At 43.7% G+C, this 18,614-nt stretch overlaps 1 pseudogene; it reads left to right on the top strand.

Moving 5' to 3' along the window:
• Window positions 1-4,927: 4,927 nt before the first annotated feature.
• On the top strand, window positions 4,928-17,649 carry LOC141203875 (UDP-glucuronic acid decarboxylase 1-like; annotated as a pseudogene).
• The last annotated feature ends 965 nt before the right edge of the window (window positions 17,650-18,614 follow it).

Below are 18,614 nucleotides of genomic sequence, written 5' to 3'. Positions count from 1 at the left end.
TGGATCGTCAGGGTTGAGGACCTTCCGTCACGCTCCTGTGACGTCGGCGTCTGCTGGGTTCCTTCCAGGACCTTACGCAACGTCCGGACGTGAGGCGGGGCTTCAGTTCTCGCGCGCTTTCGGAGTCCACGCCCCTCTTCTTCCCGCGCGGCGTCCTCGAGATGGCGTCCAACGGCGGGAAAACTCCACGGATGGCGGGAAGAAGGCAGAAGATGGCGTCGGATGGCGGGAAAACTCCACGGATGGCGGGAATCTTCACCGCAGGTAAGTTTATCAGTCTTTTTCAGGCGCGCAGTACCCGGTGGTTGCGGGCACGGAATCCTGCTGACTACGCCAAAAGTTGACGCGCCCCCTGGGCCATGTTTGGGGAATACCCGGAGCCGGATCTGTTGGGGGTAGTAGTCCTCGTGGCGGTGACCCGGTCCGTGCCCAGGGTGTCAAACTAAGTGGCGGAATTAGTATATGATGTTTTAGTGTTCGACTACGCCACCCGCTGAATGCAGTTATGAAACCGCCGCTGCAGGGCAGACCGCTGAGGCCGGTGGTACAGTTGTGCAGCGTGGGTAGTATAACCCCCAACGGGAGGGGTATGGCCTCAGGGCAGCAGACGTGGATGATGGGGATAGCGGATTTGCACGCAGGCACCACTCAGAGACGATGCGGTATAGTTCAGGGTCTTTACTGGTGGCAAAGGTAGACCCTCCCGGGAGTACTGGCTAGCGATCGGGGCCTGGTCAGTCCGTGAGCAGACAGGATCTCCCCTGGCCAGGCGGAGTTGTAGGCCTCCCCAACTAACTGTACTCTTCTTGGCTACCTTGCTAGAAGCGGGTAAAAGTAGCCCACGTCCCTGAGTGTACCGTGTGGTGCTCACCCGTATGGCCGGTGACTCGGGGCCTTCTGGTAGCCTCCGCTCCACGACGGCGGTGCTGGTCCCTTGCGTGTGACCGTGCCTTCGGGTTTCTTGGCCAGAGGACCTGAAATCCCCTGCCGGTCGGTTTCTGCTGCTGGGTATGGAACAGTCCCCACAGCCTCGGACTCCGTGTCCGGTGAGATCTCTTCAGTCCGGACGAGCTCTACAGCTTCCAGTCCCGGACTCCTTTTATCACTGCTCCCACAGAGCTCCTGTTCTTATTTTCCCTGTAACTGCTCCACACCAGACCAGACTGTGTCTCTGTCTCTGTCTGTGTTCTCTCTATAACCCCACCTCAGCCCCAGTTTTTATAGGGGAAGTTCTTCCCCTCCCAGGACTGGGCAGGAGGTGTGGCATGCTTAGGATTCCTGACCAGGAGACCTCCCACCTGCTCACAGACGTAATATTGCTATTACTGTGGTAACCAGACCCCTGGGGTTCCACATATAATATAATGCAACCCATAGTCAACGATAAAGTATAATTCTGCCCCCCCATAGAGTATAATTCAGCCACTCCATACAGTATAATGCAGCCCCCCAGTTCTGCAGTATTATGGTCACCACGTATAAAAAAACAAATACATACAATACTCACCTCTCCTCGTTCTCCAGCTGCTCCATGCTCTGCAGAGCGTCTCAGCAACTCCACTCTGCAGGCACAGTCTTCTCCCGCTGCCGATACAGTTCAATGCGCGATGCGGGGGGACGAACTCACGGGCCCTATAGCGGCACGCCACGGGCTGGGGGCCCCAGGCAGATGCCTAGTCTGCCTGCCCTTACGCCGGCCCTGAATGGGTGTCCCATGCTGGGGACCACGTCCCGTGTCCTTACGTGAAACAGCCTCAGCAGAGGAATCTAACCATCTGTTTGGATCTATAATGTAGGTAAATTGGCAGACAGTGGGGAGATTAAAAGAAATGCAAGTGCAAAGTGAACACATGTTTCAGTTGGCACTTGGAAAATTATATATATACACACATACACACACACGTGTGCGTGTGTGTGTGCGCGTGTGTGTGTGTTTGTTTGTTTTTTTGTTTTGTTTTTTTTTAGCAAAATTGCAGCAAGCAGATCAGTAAGTGGCATGACACATTGCTGGAATCAGGTTCTCTGCCTCTACGTTTATGCGGCAGAAACCTTGTGACAGATTGCTTTAATCAGTGAAATGTGATTTTAGCCCCTTTCCAACATGGTCAGTAATAGTACGCACCACGTTGGAAAGGTCGGTTCAGCAGGGGCTCTGGCGCTGAGTCTGCACTGAACCGGGCAAATGCCAGCTGATTTATACAGCGGACATGTGCCTGCAACAGCCGCGGGTGGAATTGCAATCCAGCCACGGCTGTTAACCAGTTAAATGCCACTGTCAATCTCTGACAGCAGCATTTAACAGTGCCGTAAGCGCGTCACTTACCCCGCCCATCGGTGACCCCATCACGCAGCAGACCCCTGTGGTTGTCATGTAAAGATTGCTATGAGCGCCACCTAGTGTGTGTGTGTGTGTGTGTGTGTGTGTGTGTGTGTGTGTGTGTGTGTGTGTGTGTGTGTGTGTGTGTGTGTGTGTATATATATGTACATACATGTCCAAAAGTAGGTGGACATAAGGTTATGAAGGTTATGGAACAGTCACAGGAGATAAGTGTCTCGAAATTCTTATGTGACAAGTTGTTCCCCAGTTACAGCAACAGCCTAATTCAAATGACCTTTATTTCCAACAAGATGGGGCCCCTCCACATTATTCAAGAGTGGTCCGCGAGTATCTTGATGAAACATTTCCTAATAAATGGATTGGCTGAAGAGGCCCATTTGATTGGCCGGCACGTTCACCAGACTTGACCCCAATGGATTTTTTCTTTTGGGGAGTACTCATGGACAAAGTTTATAGTCGAAAACCAAAAAGTGTCAGTGATTTGAAAATTACTTGAGATGCATTTCAAGAAATTAATACCCAAAGAGACTTGTGCAAAAAAGTTTGTTGAAACGTAAGAGGCGACTTCAAAGCTGTGCAACTTGTAATGGAAAACAGTTTCCGCACCTGCGTTGATAAAATTTAAGGGCTTTTGTATTATTGTTCAGAATAAAATTTAATTGTCAATGTTATGCTTGTGTTAGTAAATATCATTTTATATATAAATCAAAATAAATGTTATTATTTTCTGGCCACCTACTTTTGGACCACCCTGTATATGTGTGTGTGTATATACATGCATACATACATACATACATACATGTTTAATAGCCCATATGGCAACGTTTCAGTCCAAAATTGTGGCCCTTTCTCAAGCATAGGTAAGGTGCAAGTGCAGAGTGTTTAAGGCGATCTAATTACAATAGTAATCAGCAGCAATTACATGAAAAGTGCATAATATACATAATCTTTCAGATAAATAATATTACAAGACATGATGGTGCATAATCAGTGTAAATGACTTAGTGCAAAACAACAATGTAAACAGGCTTATAGCCATAACACTCATATCAATACATAATTGATCATATGCAGCAGCTGTGTATACAAATAGGGAAACATGGCTCACCCCAATTTGCATTTGCATATAGCGCCAAAATCTCGGCGTTCCTGTAGCTAATACCACGCATGTCAGAACAGGAGGTAACGACTTCCGCATCTGTGCACTAGAAGACCAGGTATACTGGCGCCATCTTGGAAAAGGGCATATTGCCCACAACATCTGTTGCTATTAAAAGCCAAGAGCAGGCCACTCCCTTGACATGCTCCTTCTTCTCGGACTGGCTGTTTCTTACAGCGGAGAGCTTCACACTGCTGTGATGTATTGTCCCAGAGGGGAGCAGCTGCTGTCACACTGAATTACAAGTGCTCTAATGATAACAGAAGTGCGCAGGGCATCTCATCTTTATAGAGGGCAGGGACAGTACAACTTATTTATTTTATTTATCTCCGGAGTACCCCTTTAAGTCACTTCAGTGGCGCTTGCCCTCGCCCCATCCAGCTGTTGGGGGGAAATGGCTGAAAAATGCCAAGAGGCATGACCTTTTGGTGCGATTTTTGAGTTGTGAAAAATCTTGCAACATTTTTATTGTAGCGTTTTGGTGCAAACAGTTATGAATCGGCCCCCTGGAGTTTTTTACTGGCTGCAGATTCCTTACACATAGGGTATGTGCAGAAGCATTTCTTTATAAGAGTTTTTTAATATAATAATTTTGTACTACCTATTGTGAATGTTGATGAATTGGGTCCCTAAACAGATCTAAATGGCATAACCCTTTCAACTTCTATTACACTAAGCCCACCTCCATATGTCATCTGAGTTTTAAATATTACAACATTTGATGTTGGTAGAAGATGCAGCTCGGGGGTCGGTACTGTTGCACTGCCTCAGCCCACGCCTTGATTTGGGATATCCTTGCATTTCATCACACAAAACTGCTTCATTAGAGACCACGTTCAGGTTCCAGGGCAAATATTCTGTGGAAAATCAATTATTAAAGGGAGTCTTTCAGCAGGTGTTTGCTATGTTTTTGTAGTGCAGCATGATGTAGGAGCAGAGATCCTGATTCCAGTGATGTCACTTAGTGGTCTGCTTGGTGTAGTTTTCTTTGCTGCCGGTCTAGCAGTTGCCTGAATGCGGAGTCTATATGACTCCACCCACACCATTGATTGGCAGCTTTTGTGTACATTGTGCATAGGCAGAAAGCTGCCAACCAGTGGTTGGATTACACAGCGCAAATGAACCACGTGGCGTGAGACGCCTAGTCATCTAGTAATGATCTCCAGCTGATAAACCGTTGAATTTTTTATTTTTTTTTTACTATTGAAACAACCAGCATTAGCCCAGTAAGTGACACATCACTGGAATTGGGATCTCTGCCTCTACATTATGCTGCTGTCAGATTAAATGGATGGCAAAAATCTACTGACACATTCCCTTAAGTTACATGAGGAACAATTGAAACTGATATTAATTGGATAGGTAATAATTGTACATTTTTCAGGAATAAGTCATTTTAGAAATAAATTGCAATTAAAGTTCACTATTACATGTGGTGGTGGTTTTTCTTTTTCTTCACAGTGGCCCAAATTTACCATTTAGCCTCTCCTGCTTCTCCTCCTAATTACATGTATAATCCAATCAAGACGTTAAAAACCAACACAATAGGAACCCTGAACATGTTGGGTGAGTTGCTATATAGCATGCACATTTATGTAACTGCTGTCCAGAATGTTGGGGCGTTTTTTTCCATGTCTAAGTGAAATGCATAATTTTTAGAAAGTTGTATGATCAACAGGCAGTATTGTATCAATAGGAGAAGAGCGGATTATGTGATTTTGTGGGTAATTATTCAGTATAACTCTTAATATATTGCTCTAAGCATAGAAAGAGCAGAGGTTTAGGAGTCCAGTGGGGACGGTCCTACTTACTGAATGACCACTATCTGTCTGCACCGCTCTAGGGCCGGCTCTAATTGAGCCTTTCACTGGACTTGTATGCATAGAAAGAACAGGGGTTCAGAGCAATATATTAAGTTATATAAAGTAAGGAAATATTTTTTTATATAGTATATATCAATTGGCTCCGCTACATTTCTATAAAAATCACCAGATCAGACAGCATTTTCTACTTGACGGGTTCCCTTTTGAAAAGGGAACTGTGTTTCGAAATGCTTTATCTATTCAATAAAAATGTCCTTGCAACGTGGAGAAATGCAAGTAGCTGAGTACAGGCACCAGTCAATTTTTGTGCCAATTTTTAGGTCTCACCCCTGGGTATAATTCCATTTTGGTGTGATTGTAACATACACAAAATTTCGTAACATTGTTAGTTTTGTGATGATTGAGTTACCAGTAAACAATGTTGCAATTATTTGTAATGTCTTGCAGCAAAGTAAATGTACAACTTTACAGTAGTTTCACTTTTTTTTTTTAACGAAACACCCTTTATTTGCTTCAGGATAGTCATGTCATGGTGATGCTTTTCCACACACTGGATAATAAACTATTTCTAGTCTTCTTGAGTGCTCAGTGATGAATTGAATGTGCTCATGAGTGCAATGGACAGTGGCGTACCGCCAATGGCGGCAGACCACGCGACTGCTATGGGGCCCGTGAGCCCAGGGGGCCCGTGAGCCTAGAGGGCCCCATAGCAGTCCAGGAGCGGACATACCGCCGCCGGTGCAGCTGTGCTGGGTCCCCACCATGGAGCTGCACTAAGGGGCCCGCAAGGTGCAGCTGCTCCCTGCACGCGGCGCGCAGGGAGCGATCCCTGCAGCTCCGCTGCTGTCAGGAGAAGAATAGCAGCGGAGTTGCAGGGATCGTCCTCTGCTTCCTTCCTGACCCAGGCACGTGCAGCTTCATGACGTCATCATCCAGCGCGTGCCTGGGTCAGGAAGAAAGCTGCCGGCAGCCAGGAGAATGCTGCAGGGGAGCGAGCTGAGCTGCTGAGGTAAGTATTTTTTTTTTTTTTTTTTACTGAAACACTGGGGAGGGGAGGCGCTGGGACAGAGCAATATGGAGGCGCTGGGACAGAGCAATATGGAGGCGCTGGGACAGAGCAATATGGAGGCGCTGGGACAGAGCAATATGGAGGCGCTGGGACAGAGCAATATGGAGGCGCTGGGACAGAGCAATATGGTGGCGCAGGGACAGAGCAATATGGTGGCGCAGGGACAGAGCAATATGGTGGCGCTGGGACAGAGCAATATGGAGGCGCTGGGACAGAGCAATATGGTGGCGCAGGGACAGAGCAATATGGTGGCGCAGGGACAGAGCAATATGGTGGCGCTGGGACAGAGCAATATGGAGGCGCTGGGACAGAGCAATATGGTGGCGCTGGGACAGAGCAATATGGAGGCGCTGGGACAGAGCAATATGGAGGCGCTGGGACAGAGCAATAGGTTGGCGCTGGGACAGAGCAATATGGTGGCGCTGGAACGCGTGTGCCCCTAGTAACCCGATGTTTATCATGGTTACCAGCCTGATCGCTGCTCCCGCTGGTCACACACAGAAAAATGGTCCAGGACACTTTGCAGCGATCAGCGACCTCACAGCAGGGGCCTGATCACTGCAAAGTGTCACACATAGCGACATCGCTAGTGAGGTCGCTGTTGCGTCACCAAAACCGTGACACAGCGGCGATCTCGCTAGCGATCTCGCTATGTGAGATGGGGGCTTTAGGCTGCATTCTCACATTTGTGTGAAATGTCCGTGTGCTGCCAGATTTTTTTATCGGATGGTCCACTGACTCGTACAGTTTTATAGATCCATTCACACATCCATGAAAATCACGGATCTGAGAATGAGATCTGTGAGGGTCAGGGAATGTCCTGTTCTGATCCGATATTGAGGATTAGAATAGGACATGCTTAATGCGTCGGTAAAACAGGGCAGCACACCGACACTGCACACGGATACAGGAATGTAGCCTTATTATGTATAGCACAGTCCCTTAGTATATAGTGTACTCACTTATTATGTATAGCGCCATCCTTAGTTATATAGTTTCCTCTTTTATTATGTTTAACACCCTCCCTTATTATGTACCATCATCTTTAGCTGTAGGGGCTCACAGTTGGGGGATGATCATACTGTGTTAGGGTCAGCATACTTTTCCCTGGAAGTTGAGGTGGGGTACAGTAGGGTCATTATGCTGTGCATGTGGAGGAATTCACCATGGGGGTATCATACTGTGTTTGGGGGGCCCTTTTATTGGCATCACACTTTATGGGGCAATGAAAGAGATCTAGGACTCGAGCAGGAGGAAAATTACTATGTAAAGGATGGAAAGTTGTGAGATCTGATCTTTGGTGACCCCGACAATTATTTATTATTTTTTTTTTTTTTTGGGGGGGGGGGGTTCCAATCAGAGCTTCTGCTATGGGGCCCCATGATTCCTATGTACGCCCCTGGCAATGGAGCTTTCAGCGGCATCATTCATGATTTTCCATCCAGCGACTTGAGGATGCATCATTGTAACTTGCATTAGTGTGCCATAGACAAGGATCTTGATGAAGAAAATCTTGGTTTATTTCCAGTGCAACAAACAGTGTTTTTTGTGTTGGACGACATGAAGTGTTGAAGCTTCTTGTGTGACACAAGGTCTTCGGCAGGCTGCACGCGAGTTGAGCAGACATCGTTGCCTTCCTTCTGCAGAGCCAGAACCATCTCACTGAAATAGCTGTGTATCAATTAAAATTTAACTTTTAATCAAAGACTTATAAAATAAGGTGCAAGTGCTCACAGACTAACATATACACAATAAAAGAGTGATCCACTCATACACTCCTTTTCTCCAGTTATCACACCCAACAACATCAGGTGTTCACATGACCTTTCACATGTATAACTGGTTACCCCACCTATACTCAAAGCAGGAAAATTTACCCAGAAAGGTCCTGCTCAGACACAATAATGGTCATGCAACGAACAGCATCTAATGGTACACTTCAGTGACCATCTTATTTTAATACTAACTAGATAAGGATCAATGTAAAAGATATGTTGAAAGATGCTTGTTGGATAGGAGAAAATATAAAGGTAACATATTTATTTAACCCATAAAGCAGCAATTTGTAGTGTTAGAGTCTTCCCAAAATAAATAACCCTCTTTCATGGTTATGATACTTAAATTGTACACATACACCAAGGGCCAGGGACAGGACTCGCTTAATTTCTAACCCTATACCACATATCCCCAGTTTAAATAGACCTGGGAAAGAGAAAGGGAATCTAAATGGAATGTGCTCCAAAGAGTGCTTGTCACACCCAGGTGTGCGGCAATGGGCCCAAACAAAAGCGCTCAGGTCCATAGCTCTAGAACAACCCCTATTGCCAGGGAGATAGGCAGTCCCTGCGGACATATGCATTCCCCCGTAGCCTATGCGGGGCATCTTGTGGAACCTTTATGTAAACTCTATAAAGGAGCTCCACATGCCCTTTCTCAGCATGTACAGAGTCAAAAATTACATTAATCTTGTTTTTATGCTTGACCGAAAGGGACAAATACTAGCAGAAGCAATACCTCTGATTAGACAATAAATCCATTAAATGAAGAGAGGTGATAGTCACTGGTATTTTAATGTCACCACAAGAACATGAGATGAAAGAGGAAGAAGGGGAAAATATATTAAACACATAACCCAATAATAATTGAGTAGCCAGTTCCTTTTGGTAGTGCGAGACATAAAGGACCTGAGCACATACAAACAGGAGGAAAGAAGGAAAAAGGACCAATGGGCAATATCCCTCTTTTTGTCCCTAACTAACTTAATCCCTACCTACGTGGAGGTTGGCACCCTACCATCCTACGCCAGTGGCGCCCCCAACTCATTAATAATCATAATTAAGCCCAATAGCTATACCGCCAGAACCATCTCAACCTTTTCTGCAGTTAGAACCTAACGGTTAGAAAAAGCCAGACCCACCATAATCTCAGTGAGGTGCCACAGGTATCTGTGGAAAGTTTTTATTGCTGCCTCAGCAACAGGTTGGTTGATTCCTTTGTATGCTACAAGTTCTTGGAGTAATGTCAAGTCATTTCACGGAGATGTGGCTGGGATCTGACAGCGGTACCAGCCTTCAAGTATAAGCAGGCAGTAAAATTGCAAAATTGACGGAGACTTTTTAACTCTGTCAAAATTAAATGAAATTGGTGACGAATCATGAAGATATACGCTCTGAATATCACTTTGGCCATCCATCAAGCATGATGGTAGGCGCCTGGAGTGTTGATGTGTATGTCTAGGTTTGCCAGTGAACCAAGGAACAGGAGTGCCAGTGTTAACAATTCCTTGTAATCATCTCTTGGATGGCATTGTGCCAGCTGGTTGGTGTAAAATTCAACTAGACACTCCTTTTTAAGTGGTCCTAGCTCAGTTGAAACTCCATTCAAGCCGAAAACCTTTGTTTTATCCAGTTGATTCCAGGCAACTTTATAACTTTATATTTGGACCTGTTGACACCAGACACAATTTAACAAACATGTGAAACACATTTTAAAGAAGGCACCACCTAGTACTCGGGATGAGCCTGCAGCATGTGATGAATTGCCAATTTACCAGAAACCAGAAAGAAACATGCTATGGATACAGGGATCACCAAAAATAGAAAATATTTTATTGAACCATTCAGCAAACAATTAAAAACACTTAGTCAAAAATTACATGAAAACACTGTTAACCTAAAATAAGCCTAAATAGCCCATGCATCTCAAACCGCCAACCATAAAGAGTCTAAAAGATTTATAATAGTAGAACAGTACAGCACTGAGGACATTTTCATGTGTTGTCAACAATCTATGCCTAGAAATATATGAAAGACTCGATGGTCAAGGTGTAAACATTTAGAACATAGTATGATTAATTATAGACTATCCATACAAATTGTGGATAGTATATGTTGACAAAAGTACCAACAGAAATAAATTGGCCGCCTAAACTTGTCAAAGTAATAGATGAACTAAAATAATACCTACTCTGCCAATTAGAAAAGCAATGATAAAAATGACATGCATTGTAAGCATCAAATAAGTGCCACAAAAGAACTAACAGAGCTGTTGGAGATAAATGCAAGACACATAATTGTGTCAAAAGGAAAATATCGCAAAGCTTTGAATGCCATGATATAGCAAGATCCTCGATTAGAAAATGGTTGGAAGAGAGCTGCAGGGCAGAGATGCCCAACGCGTGTCGCCAAACAAACTGTGGCTTCCTCACGGGTCTGTATCAGCTGAATGAATTTGTTTAAATGAACAGACCATCAAAGAAAGATAAATGGCTGTTCGACTTTACCGAGAGCAACCATATTGGGGATACAATTGCGCATGCTCCAGACCGCAACATATTCACATATCAAAAGGAAATGTGCTACCGCACATGTGCACATTGACCAATTTGCGTTCCAGTCACTTATTGACATTCACGCATGCGCGTGAGGTAAATGGCATCAATTTATATGGTGCATCTTGTTAGAGGCGCGTACCGCGCATGCAAAGTAGAGCGAACAGTCTGATCCTGTGCATCGCACCCAGAAGGGGAGCGTACGGATGCGCAACTTTAATCAAGTATACACATCGCATTTTTTTGTACATTTTTGTATGAAAAGATGGCGTAATACCAGATTTACCCAAAAGACCATCAGATCTCAATATGTTACAAGATGCGTTATATTTCTAAGCAAGTAACCAGAAAAAAAATTGTAAGCAATGGTTAGAATAAAAATGTGCTTGCAAGAACACAAGGCAAAATATTTGAGTCCCTAAATGCATAAATATTACAGTAAAGGTAATTGAAGAAGGCAATTATAGATAATTGAAAAATATCACTATCTCAGGACAATGGTAATCGGTATCCCTATTAGATGAAGCATGACAATCACAATAGAATTCTAAAACACACGAGCTGAGTGTTACCATCTCCAGAACCAATTCCAATTACACTCCCCAAATTAGCTAAGATAATATAGGTATCAAGGATCCAAACTGATGTATTATAAAGTTAGCAACCCATGCAAATATAATCTGGACCTAAATATAGGAAAATACTTATGCCAATATAGATAATGTATAATCATTTTTATACCATATACCCTTAAAAGGATATCAGTCTAATGTTTATAAGTATATTGAATGATTTCCATCAGCGATGTCAAACTCAAACAGAGGGCCAAAATAAAAAATACTTGGAGAAAGTTGCAGGCCAGCCAGTATACAGTATAATGGGCCCCACACAATCATCCATACAGTATAATGGCCCCACAGGGGTGGTGGTTCTGGTGTCACGGGCCATGTATAATCACCCTGTAAGCCAGATTTGGCCCACAGGCCAGAGTTTGACACGTATGATTTACATAAACACACAGAAGAATACAATTTGAGATCAAATAAATAAGAGGACGAAGTCCAAATAAGCCCAGTTGGGGTAGTGACGTGTGAGGACTTAAAGAGATTGCAGTAAAGGTGGTTGAAGTCCTTTCTTTTTCTTCACTCTGAATCATCTTTCGAGATTATCTGGAGGAAGTTTCCGGGATCTTGTCCTCCGTCATGTTTTTGTCACACAACACGTCACTACCCCAACTGGGCTTATGTGGACTTCGTCCTCTTATTTATTTGATCTCAAATTGTATTCTTCTGTGTTTATGTAAATCATACGTGTCAAACTCTGGCCTGTGGGCCAAATCTGGCTTGCAGGGTGATTTTATATTTGTCCCGCTACACCAGAACCACCACCCCTATGTCATTATACCGTATGGAGGACTGTGGGGCCCATTATACTGTACTGGTTGGCCCGCAACATTCTCCAAGTTTTTTTTATTTTGGCCCTGTGTTTGAGTTTGACACCACTGATGTAAATCCTTCAATATACTTATAAACATTTCCATGATATCCTTTTAAGGGTATATGGCATAAAAATGATTATACATTATCTATATTCGCAGAGTTTTTTTCCCATATTTCAGGTCCAGATTATATTTGCATGTGTTGCCAACTTTATAATAGCTCAGTTTGGATCCTTAACACCTCTAGATTACCTTAGCTGATTTGTAGAGTGTAATGGTTCTGGAGACTAACACCTTGTGTGTTTTAGAATTCTATTATGATTATCATGCTTCAACTAATAGTGATACCGATTACCTTTGTCCTGAGATGGCGGTATTTTTCAATTACCTTTTACTGTAATAGATTCATGCATATTTATGTTGTCGCCGTTGTCTCTGCAGTTGCTACTACGGCAGCAAAGTTCAGCCGATGCTGTTGACTGCCGAACTTGCTCAGTTTCCATTTTTCTTCACTTCTCTGCCTATAATTCTCTCCTAAATCTTCTTTCCTCGACCTTGGCCAGCTTTTTGTCTAATGTTCCCATGCTTCCACAACTACCTTTTTCTCTTTGAGGAAGCAAGAAGTCACATTCTTCCTTAAGTTTCATGGCCTCAGCGTGAGCGGCATCAAGTGTCTTAACAAATTCCTTCTCCTTGGGTTCTTGTGTTTTGGTTCTCTGTTTAGCATCCTTCTTGACTCTTCTATTGACCAAAAAGACCCTTCACCTTACTGATCACGTGATATTTTTGCCTTGTTGAGATTTTTGCTTTTACCCAGAACCAAAGTACTTTGTTGGCTGTGACAGTAGCACTGGTACATGTTGGTTGCGATTGTGTACAGAGCAGGAAATAAAACCTGGCCAACACCTGCCGATTCGCATGCTTGCCCTCCGCTCCATTCACTTCAGGTGTTGGCTGGACAGCTGTCTGTTACGCAGGGATTCACTCATCCATAGTTTTAATCACCTTAATATCGTTCATCAACGCTTGCAAATTACTATTATAAATTATAGTAAGTGAATTTCAGGCAAATATATATATATAGACAGTAAGACACATGGGAGTGGTATAGGCTGCTGCGGGAATATTTAGAGATTAGAGTTACCTAAAACAGTGAATAACACTGAATGTTGTCTGTAATCTGGCAAGTTTACTTTGAATCCATCAATAGTTTGGTTACCAAGAATGCCACGTCACTGAAACAAATAGAGATAAAAGAATAACCTTCCAAATATCCTAATGCAGGAGGGTGGAAAGGACCATGTCACAGTAGGAATACCTTTATAAAATAGATATTTTATTGATAAGAATAAAAATAGGACAAAGATACATGAAAAACAGGTGTCTCTCATGTGAGGGAGTAGCCTGACCCAAAGGCCAATGATTAGAGCAAAAACATACAGATAAAAAGTATGTGTATGTAAAATATATATTATATAACATAATGTAGAATTAAAATAAATTAAATAAATGTATTTTATATATTGCAAAACTCTTGTTCATTGAGTAATGCCGCAAAAAATATTCACAAAATAGTAATCCTAGAGGGTTCATATCTGTGATCTAAATGGGGGTTGTGCGCTAACAATGTGATCGTTCTGTCCCCATATAGTGTGCACATGAACAATCGTTCTTCCTCACGCAGTTTAGATTGATGTTCTTGTTCTGTAAAAGGCTGATTTCCACAGGCCATTGAACTTGTTTTATCTATTCGTGCTCGATTTGAGCAGAATTCTCTCCGTCTAAATACGGCTTTAGCGCAGATTGTTTTCAGTGAATCAGAGGATGAGGCCAATCTATCTATATATACCGGTAATTTCATGGAGTTTATTCATGTCTTTTCAGGATTAGCGAAGCGTGTTGGAGCTCGGCTACTACTGGCATCTACTTCAGAGGTCTATGGAGGTAATTGTGACATTACATTTGTGTATTTTAGAATATTGCTAAAGAGGGTAAAGGCCCCGTCACACATAACGAGATCGCTAGCGAGATCGTTATTACGTCACGGTTTTGGGATCGCTGGAGAGTCGTTTCGTGATCGCTGGGGAGCTGTCAAACATGCAGAACTTCCCAACGATTTCGGCCGCCCCAGCGATCTAACTAACGATGTCGGCGGTCGTTGGGACGCTTTCACACAGCAGCTATTTCAACGATCCACACCTTGATAGGGACTGTATTGTGTCACAAAGGCGTGCATAAAATTACTTTTCGTAAAATTACGTGCATTTTTGACCACTTTTTTGCGCACGCTTTTTAAAAATGCTCCATGTGCCCCTGGGTCTGCCGGCAAAGTGAATGTGAAATTCACTTTGCCGTACAAACACTGCGTAAATATTCGCTGCACTTTTATGCGAGAAAGCGCGGGCGTAAAAAGAATCAACATGTCAATTCTTTACACACCTGCGGCTGCACTTTCTCCCATAGGAACCCATTATCCCCGCTGGAATTACGCATTAAACCACTTTATTTTTTTTATTTTAACGCTTACGGTTTTGGGGTTCCTCCACTACAGGGGCGTGGAAAAGTCCAATTTATGCACGCCTACGTGTCTCAGTTCTGAATCGCTAACGAGGTCGTTGATAAGGTGTCAAATACAGCGATGCACACTGCCCAGCGGGAGCGCGACGACCCAGGGATGGTCCAGGAAGCTTTGTAACGATCAGCGATCTCACAGCAGGGGCCTGATCGTTGCTACCTGTCAGACATAACGAGATCGCTAGCAAGATCGCTATTGTGTCACAAAAACCGTGATGTATCAACGATCTCGCTAGCGATCTCGTTATGTGTGACGGGGCCTTTACACTTGAAATCGCTTTCAACATTGTTCCTGCGTCTCATTATCTTTACCACCATTATCTCAGGTGTCAAGCTGCAGAGCAAAAGATAAAAAGTCCAGACTGTGATAAATGATGTCATGTCAGCTCTTGTAATCTTTGGCCTTTTTATTGTTTGTTGTTTTGATATAATGGTTCCTTGTAAAGCCCATAGTCTGTATTCTACTTATTTTTTTATTACATTCACTTTATGCTTTTTCCTCAATCTCCTCCTATGTTAATCATCAGATCCAGAAGTACACCCTCAAAATGAAGACTACTGGGGACATGTGAATCCTATTGGCCCCGAGCTTGTTATGATGAGGGAAAGCGAGTAGCAGAGACCATGTGCTATGCTTATATGAAACAGGTTGGTCGTGTTACTAATATTTAGTGTAACCTGGAAGACGTCTTACAACCTACAATAACACCCCTCCCCCCCACCCCAAATTTTTGACCCATGTCATGAATCAAAATCGCTCATACAAGTCTGTGGGTCCGTGGAAATTATGGATAGCATTAGTCGGTTATACAGTAATGTCTAAAAAAAAAATCGTTTGTCTCCCAAGCAAATATATAAAACTGGAGGATATCATGGTCCGAATAATGGGGTCTGACAAAAACTCTTAATAAGGCCTTGCAGACGCCCTTATTCTGACCTCTATATCTTTAAGCCCTATGTATTTCCTGTGCTCTAATTACATTAGGGAGACTTTATTTGCTGAGGGATTGTTTTTTTTTGCTGATGGTGTGATTTGCCCAAGTTTCAAAACTATTGCACATTGTGTAATTTGCGCAGTTTTAAGTCCCTTGATAAGTAGCTAATCTTGTATGTGATGGAGTAATTGATTTTTCCACTACCCATGTAATAGAGTGCTCTTTTGTATTAAATCTACTATCTTTACAGCATGCTCCATCTGAAATGGGTCAATTTAGTCTTACAATATTAAAATGTCTGTGGCACACAAGCAATATAAATGTTCTGTACATTAAGAATGGTAGAAATGGTAAAAACAAAACAAAACCCCAAAATACACCGTTGGAGAATTAAATGAGGGTCCCATCTTGATAACGATCAGCTAAGCCGCTAGGGCCCTATGCAAGACCTGGCAAGACAGAGGGCAATAAAAGCTGCAATCCTTCATTTGGGTGCTACAGTTGAAATGAACATACATACTGCAATTACCCCCTCCCTCCCCTAAGTTTTAAAGCTGATTGCTCAAGGTTGCTTCACTCGGTAATTGCCTAAAAAAGTGGGAAATGTTTCAGTTACTATGTTATAGGTGTTCTATATAGACTGGGTCAACGTAGGGAACCACTCAGATAGCCTTCTAGTGGTGCTGTGACTTCTTAGCATCTACTACTCATCTGCTTTTTTTCCTACGAGGCTGTGACTTAACACTTTAAAAACCAAAAAGGTATTTGACATATTACTTTTCACTTCAAATTCTTTTGGAGCGCTTTGATAAAAGTATTTCAGATTTCTTGGAAATTCTGCTATCTTTTTGTGAAAACCACAAAGTTCAGTCTTTGAAGTTGGGTTTCTGCCATAACTTTAAATGACAATGAGTTCTGGGGTGGCCAGTCCACTCTTCTGCTGCCAGCCTCATCTTGATATAATAATGGCTTGATCTTCACAGCAGTGGGCTTGAAGTTGTTATATTATTGCTAATTATGTTTTATTTCCAACCAAAAAAATTTCAAAGGGTGTTTCATTATGTAAAATAGAATGTGTTTATACGAGTCACAAATTACAGAATCAATTAACCATGCCAGAGCAATTCATTATAGACCTGAGGTCTTCGACAAATGGTTTTGTGAATGTGTGTCCTTGCTATAGGAAATGCTGCATTGATAACATTATGTCATATAATACATGCTGTGCCCTCTCAAGGAAAGCTAATCACAACTTATTGGAAACATTTACATGGGTTTTCTTTTTATAAATGGGTACAATTTCAAACTGCACATAGAAGCAAGCAGCTCGTCAACATTCATAACAGAGGACTTCTTAATTCCATAGGCTACCGGCTACCTCTGCAAACTAACAAAGGGCAGTATTCTATCAGAGGTGGCTAGGTTCCTGGGCAAGTAGTGCAGCTCTTGTATGCTTTATGCTATAGAGCTTGCAAGCGCTGCTCTGAAGCTAGCCAGATGGCTGGATCCAGCCAGGTTCATTGTCCCTGCACTTACACAATGCCGCAGAGGCAAAGCTGGCTCTGCTGTCAACAGTGGACAGTTTGGGCCAACTGTGCGGCCATGTTGCTGGTCAGTTTCATCATTCATTCAGGAACGCCCCCAGGCAAGTAAGAAGCCAGTAGGCTGGTTAGTGGTACCTTCCAAAACTCGTAATGAAAACAACCTTGTAAAGCGATACAAGCTATGGTAGAAAAATACATGCTTATTTGTGTAGAATGTTTTTACAAACAAAAGTCTAATTTTTACTGGAAGAAAATGTGGTCTCTAAACTGCTTTTCTTGTTGGCAGGAAGGTGTGGAGGTCAGAGTGGCTCGGATATTTAATACATTTGGGCCACGTATGCACATGAATGATGGAAGAGTTGTCAGTAACTTTGTACTACAAGCACTACAAGGAGAGCCTTTAGCTGTAAGTACGAAATGGCAAACCGTTCTGGTCTAAATACCCTCTAATAGGTTTCTTCTAATTGAAGGATGGTATAAACATCCTGCCTGTTCCTCACCTCCGCGCATGCTGTTTTCTGCACCAAATCTTTTAGTTGGATTAAAAGGAAATTAGTCTCTATACCGTACATGATAGAATGAATGAAAAATGAATCAGCTTATTAAAAAGTTCTTTCATAAAGTTAAGTGAAGTTGCATCACTAGCAAATAAAATTGGCCAAGGTTTTCATGCCATGTTTTATGGAAGGAATCTGAAACTTTTAGGCATTACGATTTCTCTACTCATTGTTTTGGGTCCAGAAGTATGACATAGCGGTTTTCTAATGATATTTGCATCATGATTGTACACCTATTATGAGTCGTCCTCATCAATCCTTAACCTCCTCCTCATCCATCCTAGTCCTCCTCGACATCGTTGTTGCCCTCCTAGTCCGCCCTTGAGGGAGTCCTTGTGTCCTCCAGGCCTCATCCTTTTCTGGCCCGCGGCCTCCGGGCCTCCTCCTTTTCTGGCCCGCGGCCTCGTCCTTTTCTGGCCCGCGGCCTTGTCCTCTCTGGCCCACGTTCTCGTCCTCTCTGGCCCTCATCCTCTCTGGCCCGCGTCCTCGTCCTCTCTGGCCCACGTTCTCGTCCTCTCTGGCCCTCATCCTCTCTGGCCCGCGTCCTCGTCCTCTCTGGCCCGCGTCCTCTCTGGCCCGCGTCCTCGTCCTTTCTGACCCGCGTCCTCGTCCTCTCTTGCCTGCGTCCTCTCTGGCCCGCGTCCTCTCTGGCCCGCATCCTCTTTGGCCCGCATCCTCTCTGGCCTGCGTCCTCGTCCTTTTTGGCCTGCGTCCTCGTCCTTTTTGGCCTGCGTCCTCGTCCTTTTTGGCCCGCGTCCTCGTCCTTTTTGGCCCGCGTCCTCGTCCTCTCTGGCCCGCGTCCTCTTTGGCCCACGTCCTCTCTGGCCTCCGTCCTCGTCCTCTCTGG

The sequence above is a fragment of the Phyllobates terribilis genome, unplaced genomic scaffold (assembly GCF_046119375.1).
Source record: "Phyllobates terribilis strain yellow unplaced genomic scaffold, ASM4611937v1 Scaffold_125__1_contigs__length_5108534, whole genome shotgun sequence".
In the NCBI taxonomy this organism is placed as follows: domain Eukaryota; kingdom Metazoa; phylum Chordata; class Amphibia; order Anura; family Dendrobatidae; genus Phyllobates; species Phyllobates terribilis.
The sequence above is the reverse complement of the archived record's forward strand: the minus strand, read 5'-3'. Positions and strand labels throughout refer to the sequence as shown.